Source organism: Helianthus annuus, chromosome 12 (assembly GCF_002127325.2).
Source record: "Helianthus annuus cultivar XRQ/B chromosome 12, HanXRQr2.0-SUNRISE, whole genome shotgun sequence".
Classification (NCBI taxonomy): Eukaryota; Viridiplantae; Streptophyta; class Magnoliopsida; order Asterales; family Asteraceae; genus Helianthus; species Helianthus annuus.
The window spans coordinates 57,269,610-57,283,297 of NC_035444.2; positions in this window are offsets into that span (position 1 = coordinate 57,269,610).

The following is a 13,688-nucleotide window of genomic DNA, read 5'->3' on the forward strand; positions in this document are numbered from 1 at the left end:
TACCATATATATATATATATATATATATATATTAGACTTATCTGAAATCTTGATATTAACCGGGTTATGGTTAGATGTTAAGGACTTAGGTGATACTATCTTGGTTCTTGATTCCTCGTTTGAGATTCTAATGGGCAAGTTAGGACCCTTGAAAACACATACAAATTTAGTGTCCAAACGAGTATTTAAACAATATATATTTTCGCATACATATACTTTTTATACTTAATTCCGAATCCGAACTCTCCACAAACTCTATATACTCAAGGGCCTTCGTTTCCCCAATATAAAGTAACTTTGGTGCTCCACTCTCATCAAACCGTCAACTCGTGTTTAATCGGAAAGCTTTGCAAAATTGTGAGTATACATGACCCCTTTTTCAGTTTTACACTTTTGGGTGCAATACATATATCATATAAAAACTCACACGAACACTTATACGCAAACACATTACTCATGAAATCGTATCCAACTTACATGCTTTATACGTTTATACTTAGAAATACTTACATGCTAGAAACTTTACATGCACGATACTTTGTCATTAACTTCGTACAAGTCTCCCTTAACATGTATAGCGTTATAGGATTAACACACCGTCCGTGTTCTTGAGGTCATATTAAATTAAACAAAATAGTCTTGTCGTTGCTACGACAAGATACGTTAGCGGGAATCTTTGGGTTGGCAAGTAGGCGTTGCATGCTAGCTTATGTCATGTTATACATTAGTATACCTTATTGTCATATGGATCTCGATTGTAACAACTCTCATTAAATTTTAAATAATTAGGATAGTAATTAGCTATTAAGAAAACCCTAATTGAGACACCCAAGTAATTCTACACTAACCCTAGAATTTCCAGAACAATCAGAATCAGGATCAGGGGCCCTAAAACTCAGGGGGGGCAAAACCCTAATAACGATTATCTTCATAACTCATTATAAAATTCGAAATTTATAAAACCATCGACACAGCAAGCCTACCTGCACAAAGGGCTACCCTATGAAAATAGGGTGGTCACTCGCGTAGCGCGACGGCTAAGGGGGTACCCCTCGCGCTACGCGACGGTGTCAAAATTTCAGTATAAATAGCAGGGGTTGGGACTTGAATTTTGGCACTTGAACGACGAAAATCGGAGTTACGTAGGTCGAGTTATAAGCAAAACAGTCCAACACACACACACAATTATCGAATCGCTGCCGCAAAACAGGGTAATTAGTCGATCGCTATTACGATTCAGTTTCCGGGATCAATATACCCAAAGAATGTCTAAGTGCCGCCCATATTGGGCTATGCTTTATCGTTGTCAATAATTCGATAATGAGCCGAAGCATTGTACTTTGTCGTTGTCGATAATTCGATATACGAGTTGAAGTACTATACTTTATCGTTTGTCATTTTGATAAATGAGCCGAAGTATTGCATTTGGACATTCATTGTCAAAATTGATCTCGGGGAATTATCATAATCGTTGTATTGATCACTAATCCTGTTTTGTGTGCTTTATTGTGAAATTAGGTTAACAGGGATTAAATCTAAATTCTACCAACACTAAATCTGCAAAGTGAGTTATTCTCTTTTTATAAATTCTTTTATCACAGTTTGTGATTGTTTACAATACTCCAAATTATTTTCAGAATTATAACTTACAGTGATTAAGTTTATGTGAATCACCAAATTACAGCCGGTATGTGGGGTATTGTATACATTACTTGATAATCTTCACCATTGGGGCAGCCATTGGGTGATATGACCATAATCACAGATACCATTGGACGTATGGGCCAATGGATCGAGTGGTAAAGTACTGTGGGTAGTTGGTTGATATCAGGATACATTGTAAAAGATCTTATCACTGTGAATTATAACAAATGTGTCATTTTTAGAAACTAGAATAATTCACTCAGTATTTCCCCGCTGACAAAATCTTTTTCAAACCTATTTCAGGTGATCTGCTGTAATTCAGGAAAAATGCAAGGGAAGCATTTCAAGCTTAAGATAGTGGCTCGATATAAAATAAAGAAATGTGTTTTATTACTAAAAACTTGTTATTGTAAATTACCCGGGATTTTAACCCGAATTATGAAATAAAAATAATCGGGAAAAGTTTTAACTTAGCCGATCCTGTGAAATAAATTTTCCGCTGCTAAACTCACAATAAACAGATTACCGCAAACTTTCTGTTCCGCGGGTCCTGAAACGGGTAAAACCGGGTCGGGAACCGTGACAGAAATAAGGTGGTATCAGAGCCACTAAGTTAAGCTAATTAAGTATTTAAATGATACTTAATTTTTCCTGATTACTATATGTGATTATGTGTTTACATGCTTCTAACTGATTATTTGTTAGTTACAGTATGGATAAACAGAAGTTGCAAGATATCCATCTTAAATTAAATAGATCAATTTACGAAGAGGGTAGTTCTTCTAAAACTAAAATTTCAAAGCTCCCTACAATTCCTGAGGAAGGAATATTTGTGCAAAAAGCGAATTACGAAAATCCGCTTTCTCCTAGAAAAAGGAGTATGATTATTAAGAAAAGTAAGGAGCAAATCAGGGAAAGGAAAATTAAAAAGGAAACCCTGGAATTACTTAAGAAGTCCCCTTGGAAAGATAAACTTGATGAAAAATGGGCTAATTTATATATGTTAGCTACTGTAACAGAAAATGCGAATCTTTAAAAAGTATCTTGAATACAGTACTAGTAATTCTCAGTAAGTAGATAAATAAAACTGAGTGTTTCCTGTATTTTGTACAATTAAGTATGCAATAAAACTTCTGTGTTTATTTGGTAAACTTTGTTCCAAAGTTTTAACTTGACATTTTGTGCATTTTGCATATATGCTACACAGCATGAACGAGATCTCTGAAGCTTTTCAGAACCTCAATCTGTACCCAGTAAATATTGAAGTTTCTCATGAATTTACGGGATACGTTGCTGATGTGGATGAACCCGTAGAACTCCCTACTCCACCAGTAACCAAACCAAAAAGAAGGCCAAAGAAAAATTATGTATGGGGAAGTCGTATACGTAAGAGAAGGACAGTTACAAAAACTCCTAAAACTAGTAAACCCTTAGACAAAGGAAAAGCAATTATAATTCAGGAAAACCCTAATCCACAAGAACAGGAAACTGACGTTAATGAGGTTAGGCAAATGGAGGAGCAGTTCGAACAGTACTCTCAAGAAATAGCAATAGAAATAGGAAAAGATTCTAACCCAACTCAGGTAGAAGTCGGAGAGAGTTCTAATCAAACATGGGGAGCTACTTTTCAGGATCAAATAGATATATTACTAGGAAAGTGTGAAACTATGCAACCTATCAACTCAGGTATCTTTACCTATCCTGTTGAAAATCCAATACCGATGAACCTTACACCAACAATCACTGAACCAATAGTCCATGACCAACCTATAGAACCAGAAGAATGGTGGACTAACGATTGGCAATTCCAAAACATTGTCAACAGTCCTTACTCGTTTCTTCCACAATTCGACCCAGAACCCCTACCTAATCCACCGATGAGCAATGAAAACCTGGCTGAACTTCGCCACTTTGGTGAAGAGTTAATGGATGCAGGGAATAGAATTAGGGAAATAGGGGGACAGATTGCCTGGAAATACGACGAGAGGGAATTCCGTTTCTGAGATGACGAATAGGAGGGTGGTGGAATTATTCTTGTATAATAGTAAAAGTAAATAGTGAAATCAGTTGTAACATAACAAATAAAACATTGTAAAATATCGGTGTGTATTGATGCATACTATACTGATATGAAATGCAATCGAGAAATCAATAATTTTGGCTTTATGTGTTATAATTTGTTTAAATGATTTATTGTTAATTGCTAATTGTTCATAATAACTTATGGCAAATAACGATAACGAACCAGTAAATGAAGTTAATCACTCGGAGCAACAACCAGAAGATCAATATATGACTAAACAAGATATTGAAAATATGGTTGCCCAAGGAATAGCCAACGCAATTCCAATGTTCGTTGCTGCTATGAAAAATCCAAGTAATCCGCAACATATTGTACCTAGCAAACATACTACTGAAGATAATTTCAGTAATAGCATCAACGGGGGCAATGACCATATAAATCATAACAATGAATCTCAGCACACCCAGCGCCCTAAGAAGCGAAAGTCTGCAACGCCTGGTTGCACTTTCAAAGAATTTCTTGCTTGTAAACCCGCCGAATTTGCAGGCAACGAAGGAGCAACTGCAACGCTGCGATGGTTGGAGAAAACCGAAGCAGTAATTGCAATAAGTAAATGTGCTGAGGAAGATCAAGTCATGTATGCCTCAAACCTATTTAAGGAAGGAGCACTAGAATGGTGGAACACGGTGCTACAGGCAAAAGGAAGACGGGTGGCTTATGCTATGACCTGGGAAGAATTTAAGAATCTTGTTGAAAGGAAATTTTGTCCTGAGTATGAAAAGGAACAAATGGCAAATAAGTTCCTCAATCATCGAATGACCGGAATAGATTGTCGTGGTTATACTTCGACATTCTTCGAATATGCGAGAGTAGTACCTAACTTGGCTTCGCCAGAACCGATACTCATTTCTCGATATATTTGGGGATTAATTAGCGAAATTCGCAATATCGTTAAAGCTGCGAGACCTCGCACTATTGACGATGCAGTAGAATTAGCTAATACCCTAACCGACGAACTGATACGCACAAGAGATGAAGATAGGAAGAAAGAATTGGCTCAGAAAATTACCCAAGGATTTAGGATGGGTAATAGTAGTAACTTCAAGAAGAAAGGAACAAGACAATCTTCCATCCCGCCATTCTGCAGAAATTGCAAAAGGAAGCATTTTGGAAAATGCTATGCAATTTGTAACTTCTGCAAATCGGTGGGCCATAGTGAAGAAAACTGTAAGAAGAAAACTGTAACCTGTTTTCACTGTGGAGAGACAGGACATTACAAAACCGAATGTCCTAAACTGAACAAAATCACTGATAACAAAGGCAAACCCGTTGAAGGAACTGTTAAGAAGAATGCCAGGGCTTTCCAGCTAACTACTCAAGAAGCAGAACTCATTCCGGATGTGATCGTCGGTACGTTTTTAGTCCACAACATCTATGCAAAAGTATTATTTGACTCTGGTGCGAACCAAAGTTTTATAAATACTTCATTCTGTCAGGCTCTTAAGTTACCATTAACTACAGTTAGGCAGATCTTTACAGTCGAAACTGCAGATGGAAATTCCATAGAAATTAATCAGGTTTTGCAAAAAGTAGAAATAGAACTTTCAGGTCATAAGTTTATTGCAAACCTATTACCTATGAAATTAGCTGAGTTTGATGTTGTGTTAGGAATGGATTGGTTAATAGCCAACCATGCTCAAATCATATGTGATAGAAATTCTATAGAAATTCAAGCACCTACGGGAGAGGTAATTAAGATTTCAGGAGATAAACCTCGGAAGCCGTTAAAGTTCATATCAGTAATGAAAGTTGCTAATTATGAACGGAACCAAGGAATAGTATATATGATTTCCATAATCATTTGTACTAAGGGCAAGGAACTCAAGGAAATTCCTGTAGTTTCAGAATACCCAGATGTCTTTCCAGAAGATTTACCTGGGTTACCACCAGACAGAGAAGTAGAATTTAGGATTCATCTAATTCCAGGAACTACACCAATAGCCAAGGCACCTTATCGATTAGCTCCTACCGAAATGTTAGAATTGAAAAAGCAATTAGATGAATTACTAAGCAAAGGATTTATACAACCTAGTTCATCCCCTTGGGGTGCACCAGTGTTGTTTGTAAAAAAGAAAGATGGATCAATGAGAATGTGTATTGATTATAGAGAATTGAATAAAGTCACAATTAAGAATCGATACCCATTACCTAGGATTGATGATCTTTTCGATCAATTACAAGGAGCTAGGTATTTCTCTAAGATAGATTTAAGATCTGGATACCATCAATTGAAAGTTCAAGAAGAAGACATACCTAAAACTGCTTTCAGAACTAGGTATGGTCATTATGAGTTTACAGTCATGCCCTTTGGATTAACCAATGCCCCAGCTGCATTCATGGACATGATGAACAGAATCTGTAAACCATATTTGGATAAATTTGTGATCGTATTTATTGACGATATACTTATTTATTCCAAAAGTCAAGCCGAGCATTGTCAGCATTTGTATGCACTCTTAACTTTGTTAAGAAAAGAAAAGTTGTACGCGAAATTTTCGAAATGTGAATTTTGGTTACAAGAAGTGCAATTCTTAGGCCATATGGTGAATCACGAAGGTATTCATGTAGATCCTGCTAAGATCGAAGCAATTACCAACTGGAAGGTTCCACAAACCGCAATGGAAATTAGAAGTTTTATAGGTTTAGCCGGTTATTATAGACGGTTTATTAAGGATTTTTCCAAAATAGCTGTACCATTAACTAAGCTAACCTGTAAAGCCACTAAGTTTGAGTGGGGTCCAAAGCAAGAAGTAGCCTTTAGAATCTTAAAGCAGAAATTAACCAATGCACCAATCCTAGCCTTACCAGAAGGAACAGAAGATTTTGAAGTATACTGTGATGCTTCAAAATTAGGATATGGATGTGTATTGATGCAACGCAAGAAGGTAATTGCGTATGCCTCCAGACAGTTGAAAAAGCACGAAGAAAACTATACGACTCATGATTTAGAACTAGGAGCCATAATTTTTGCCCTTAAGATTTGGAGACATTATCTGTATGGAAGTAAATTTACTGTTTATACAGATCATAAGAGTTTAAGGTATATATTCGGGCAAAAAGAGTTAAACATGAGACAAAGGAGATGGATGGAAGTCCTGAGTGATTACGACTGTGATATTCAATATCACGAAGGAAAGGCCAATGTAGTAGCAGATGCCTTAAGTCGTAAGTTCCCTGAAAAGCAAAGGCGAGTCCGTGCTCTTAGAATAAATCTACAAGTAGATTTACGGGAACAAGTGAAAGAAATCCAGAAAACGGCAATCAATGACGATACCGAAGGAATGAAAGGTTACCTAAAAGAATTAAAACAAGGAAATGATGGAATTTGGAAATTTCATCAAAGCAGAATTTGGGTACCTAAACAAGGAGATTTAAGATCAAAAATCTTAGAAGAAGCTCATAAATCTAGGTATACTGTACATCCAGGAAATAATAAGATGTACCAAGATTTAAGGAAACATTTCTGGTGGATAGGAATGAAAAAGGACATAGCTGAATATGTATCTAAGTGTTTAACTTGTTCACAAGTTAAAGCTGAACACCAGAAACCTTCAGGCTTACTGCAACAATTAGAAATGCCTGTATGGAAATGGGAACTTATAACAATGGACTTTGTTACTAAGTTACCCAAAACCAGAAAAGGTAATGATGCTATTTGGGTAATCGTGGACCGATTAACCAAATCAGCTCATTTTCTACCAATCAAGGAAACCTTTAGCATGGAAAGATTAGCCAAGCTATATGTGGATGAAATAGTATCCTTACATGGAGTTCCACTCTCCATTGTATCAGATAGAGATAGTCGTTTCACTTCCCGATTTTGGACAAGTTTCCAAGAATCAATGGGAACCCGACTTAATCTCAGTACTGCATATCATCCACAGACCGACGGACAAAGTGAAAGGACAATCCAAACTCTGGAAGACATGCTCAGAGCATGTGTAATTGACTTTGGAGGTAATTGGGATAACCATTTACCATTAATTGAATTCTCCTATAACAATAGTTATCATTCAAGTATCGAAGCTGCACCATTCGAAGCCCTGTATGGACGTAAGTGCAGAACTCCAGTATGTTGGGCAGAAACCGGAGAAAGTCAATTATCAGGTCCAGAAATTGTACAAGAAACTACTGACAAGATAACTCAGATCAAGGAAAGACTAAAAACAGCAAGAGATCGTCAGAAAAGTTATGCAGATAATCGTCGCAAACCGCTTGAATTCCAAATAGGAGACAAAGTACTTTTAAAAGTATCTCCTTGGAAAGGTGTTGTAAGATTCGGTAAGAAAGGGAAACTGAGTCCCCGATATGTTGGACCATTTCCAGTAATTCAACGAATCGGGCCAGTTGCCTATCGCTTACAGCTACCAGAAGAACTAGCTGGAGTACATGATGTATTTCATGTATCCAATCTCAAGAAATGTTTATCAGATGAATCTCTGGTGGTACCTCTTCAAGACATAGAGGTAAATGAGAAGCTAAAATTCATAGAAAAACCTTTACAAATAGAAGACAGGAAAATCAAGTTTCTCAAACACAAACGACTGGTATTAGTCAAAGTCAAATGGAATTCAAAAAGAGGGCCAGAATACACTTGGGAGCTGGAATCAGAAATGAAACGCAAATATCCTCATCTATTCCAGTGAATCTCGAGGACGAGATTTTTCCTAAGGTGGGGAGGATGTAACAACTCTCATTAAATTTTAAATAATTAGGATAGTAATTAGCTATTAAGAAAACCCTAATTGAGACACCCAAGTAATTCTACACTAACCCTAGAATTTCCAGAACAATCAGAATCAGGATCAGGGGCCCTAAAACTCAGGGGGGGGCAAAACCCTAATAACGATTATCTTCATAACTCATTATAAAATTCGAAATTTATAAAACCATCGACACAGCAAGCCTACCTGCACAAAGGGCTACCCTATGAAAATAGGGTGGTCACTCGCGTAGCGCGACGGCTAAGGGGGTACCCCTCGCGCTACGCGACGGTGTCAAAATTTCAGTATAAATAGCAGGGGTTGGGACTTGAATTTTGGCACTTGAACGACGAAAATCGGAGTTACGTAGGTCGAGTTATAAGCAAAACAGTCCAACACACACACACAATTATCGAATCGCTGCCGCAAAACAGGGTAATTAGTCGATCGCTATTACGATTCAGTTTCCGGGATCAATATACCCAAAGAATGTCTAAGTGCCGCCCATATTGGGCTATGCTTTATCGTTGTCAATAATTCGATAATGAGCCGAAGCATTGTACTTTGTCGTTGTCGATAATTCGATATACGAGTTGAAGTACTATACTTTATCGTTTGTCATTTTGATAAATGAGCCGAAGTATTGCATTTGGACATTCATTGTCAAAATTGATCTCGGGGAATTATCATAATCGTTGTATTGATCACTAATCCTGTTTTGTGTGCTTTATTGTGAAATTAGGTTAACAGGGATTAAATCTAAATTCTACCAACACTAAATCTGCAAAGTGAGTTATTCTCTTTTTATAAATTCTTTTATCACAGTTTGTGATTGTTTACAATACTCCAAATTATTTTCAGAATTATAACTTACAGTGATTAAGTTTATGTGAATCACCAAATTACAGCCGGTATGTGGGGTATTGTATACATTACTTGATAATCTTCACCATTGGGGCAGCCATTGGGTGATATGACCATAATCACAGATACCATTGGACGTATGGGCCAATGGATCGAGTGGTAAAGTACTGTGGGTAGTTGGTTGATATCAGGATACATTGTAAAAGATCTTATCACTGTGAATTATAACAAATGTGTCATTTTTAGAAACTAGAATAATTCACTCAGTATTTCCCCGCTGACAAAATCTTTTTCAAACCTATTTCAGGTGATCTGCTGTAATTCAGGAAAAATGCAAGGGAAGCATTTCAAGCTTAAGATAGTGGCTCGATATAAAATAAAGAAATGTGTTTTATTACTAAAAACTTGTTATTGTAAATTACCCGGGATTTTAACCCGAATTATGAAATAAAAATAATCGGGAAAAGTTTTAACTTAGCCGATCCTGTGAAATAAATTTTCCGCTGCTAAACTCACAATAAACAGATTACCGCAAACTTTCTGTTCCGCGGGTCCTGAAACGGGTAAAACCGGGTCGGGAACCGTGACATCGATAAACTCTTTTATACATATGCTAGTTCACAAAAAACTTGTATGCTCGCCAATACTTTATGTGTTGACATGTTACTGTAATATGTATTGCAGGATTGTGATCATGACGCGTTGAAAAGAATCTAGTAGGAAGGACTAGAAACGCACCAAACTTTAATGCACGTTATTTAGTTTAGTCATATGTTACTTGTTGTACTTTTGTTTCCAAATCATGTACTTGAACCGTTAGCAATCAAATGGAAATTTACTTTTAAATACTTGTCACATTTAGTCTTTATGAAGTCTCTTGCAATCTATTTCGTCCCGCCCTGATGTTTTCTCTATCGGATGGGGTGTGTTAGGGTAAAAGTGAGATAGGAATGGATGTAGTGGCAGAAAGATTAAATTTTGGGTTTGGTCGATGGATACCATCTTTTGCTCTAGTGGTCATTGGGTGGGTGTTGCTTTGAGGCTGGACCGTAGGGTGTATGTCGTTGGTATGAGTAGAAGGAGGATGGGCTGGGGGTCGGTGTGTTCTGTTGACGAGCTGATCTGTTTGTGTGTGTGTGTGTGGGGGGGGGTTAAAAAGCGCGCCTAGGCAGGAGGCACACTAAGGCGTAGGTCTCAGCGCCTCATGGCACCTGAGGCGCACTTTTCTACAAAGCGCAAGAAAAGCACATTTTTTTGGGTTTTTTGAGGTCTGAGGCGCGCGCTTTATGTATTTTGGGTGTTTTTATGCATGAAAGTGTTATACAATAGGTTTTTTGGCTTGTACATGTAGGTAAAATCTAGGGCTGTCCAAAAAACTCGCGGCTCAGAACTCGCTCGAAGCTTGCTAGGATTTAGCTCGGAAAAAGCTCGCTCGATATGGCTCGGTTTGAAAGTGAGCCGAGTCGGCTCAGCTCGGTTAGAAAGTGAGCCTAGCTCGGCTCGGCTCGGCTCGTGACGAGCCAAATTGACTCGGTTTGGCTAGCTTGGTATCTTGGCTCGGCTTAGCTTGAATTATTTTACTTATAATATATTACAAAAAAATGATTATTATTTACATGTATTTAGGCTTGTAGTTTGATATCTATGACATATTTAAAGGTTGATTATCGTGCTAATGAACAAATATTGTATTTACTTGAAATATAAAACTTATTTTGCATTGTTGAACGTGATTTTGGCTTGTAATGTATTAGGTTGAACTTATTTTGAATATGTTCTTTTGATATATTGAATAATATTTTAGAATACTGAATTTTCAGAGCTACGTATTAGCTTTTATTTTTAAAATCGAGCCAAACCAAGCCGATCCGAGCCAACTTGATTTAAAACCAAGCCGAGCCCGAGCTTAGATTTTCAGCTCGGTTTCAAATCTGAGCCAAGCAGAGCCAGCTTGGTTTATAATCGAGCCAAGCCAGCTCGGTTTATAATCAAGCCGAGCCCGAGCTTGCCCTAGCTCGGCTCGGCTCGGCTCATGAACAGCCCTAGTAAAATCATATATAAACCTTAGTTATAACTATATTTTGGATAAGGGATGCTAAAAACCTATTTGATATATATGAAAATTTATATAATCTTCTTGCGCCTCGGGTACGAAAAGCAAAATGCTTTTGCGTTTTGCGCTTCGCGCCTCTTTTTTAGAGCTCGTCGCTTTTGTGAGCCTCTTGCTTTTTAAAACCAAGGTGGGGGGTGTCTCGAGTGGTGTAGAGGCTGAGGAAATGGATGGATGATGTGGTTGAGTGGTGATGGCTGCTTGGTTTGAACATTATGTGTGGGTGGTGAGTTTTGGATGGGTGGGGTGGCTTGGGTGGGTGGTGGTAGGTGTTGAAAATTGTTGATACATAATGGTAAGGTGGGGTTATCTAGAAAGTAATAAGTATGAGGTGGTTGTTAGTGGTTATAGGGGAAAGTTGCTTCATCGATGTCTACATGTCGAGAGATGTGAACATGATTGATAGTAGGATCAAGGCAACGGTAACCCCGGAAGTTGTCAGGATATCCAAGAAAGATGCAACGGACAGACTGATCATGTAGTTTATGGGGTTGAGTGGCGGATATGTTTGGATAGCATTCGCATCCAAAGACTCATAGGTTCTCGTATGAGGGATGGCGATGGTACAAGGCAGAGCATGGTATATTGAAGTTGAGGCTCTTGCATGGGAGTATTGTGTAGATATACAACGGTATGAAACGACTTAAACCAAAACAAGGGTGGAAGATTCACATGTATTAACAAGTCACAAATCATGTCATTAAGCCGTCGAATCATCCGCTTGGCTTTTCCATTTTGAGAGGATTTTTGAGGGTAAGAAAAGCGAAAAACAAGGCCTTAAGAGGAAGCAAGGTTGTGAAATTCATGGTTGTCAAACTCTCATCCTAAATCACATTGAAAACTTTTAATATTAGTGTGAAATTGAGTTTGAATTAATTTGTGAAATTTAGAATAGGTTGGAAAAGCCTCTGATTTATATTTCAATGGATAAACCCAAAGATATTGAGTGTAATTATCAATCAAGACCATGTAATATTTATAACCTGATTTGCTTTTAATCGGATATGTCAATAAATCACAATGAACAATGTCAAACTGTGCAACAGTAAAAGATAACGAATCTAAAAATGGTAATTGCTTGCTATTTTCTAAATGACAAGATTGACAAAAACCATTTTTTAAAGATGAAGAACAAGAAATAAATGAACGAGATGACAAAGTTTGTAACACTTGGTAGCTGCGATGTCCAAGATGATCATGCCACTTATTTGACGAACAATCGAGCAAAGCACATGAAGATGATGTAAACGGGTAAAGGTCACTGGAATTGTCATGACGTGAAAGTATCTTTCCAGTTTGTAGGTCCTTCAAAGAAAAACCATACGGGTCAAATTCAACAGAAACACAGTTATCACGAGTAAATTTACGAACCAAAATTATATTTTGAGTAAACTGCCAAAATGGTCCCTGAGGTTTGGACACTTTTGTCACTTTCGTATAAACTGATAGTTTGCGAGACTATACACATGTATAAACTAACATCTATGTATCTTCTATAAACTGATACTAGCGGGACTGTACACATATGTATACAATAACAACTGTGTATCTTGTATATATAGAAACTAACGAGATTTTAGGGATTTTGATTATATTATTTAATAAATGCAATTTACAAAAGACGTAAATACCCTTATGTCATTTATTTTAAATGGAAGTTACAACATTATAATTACAATCTTGCCATTGTTTAAAAATCTCTAGATGATGTAATCCAATGGCCCAGTTTAGTTCACACAGTTCACCCTCAACCTAATATTCACTCTAGAACCCAACCATATATATATACATATATATATATATATATAGAGAGAGAGAGAGAGAGAGAAAGTATAATGTACAAAAAGGCTTAACCTACATTAACGTACGCGACAAACATGATAACGTGCGTGATTTTTTTTAACCTTTATAACGTGCATTATTATACTTTTCCATGCGTGATTATCATCCCATGCGTAATTATCACCAAAAAATGATCCCGTGCGTTATTTTTGTGTCTTATGCGTGATTAGGGTATTGATCCAACGGTTACGCGCGTCGCCTACGTTAATGTACGATAAGCCTTTTTGTATGTTAACCTTTCTCTCTCTCTCTCTCTATATATATATATATATATATATATATATATATATATATGACAAAGATCCGTTAGGAACCACCCTTTATTGCGAGAACCACGAGAACCAATGTGAACACAACCAAAAATACCTAAAAAAACACACAAAAATGTTTTTTTAATATTTTTTATAAAAAAAAATCGCTACTTTTAGTAGCCAAAAAAAAA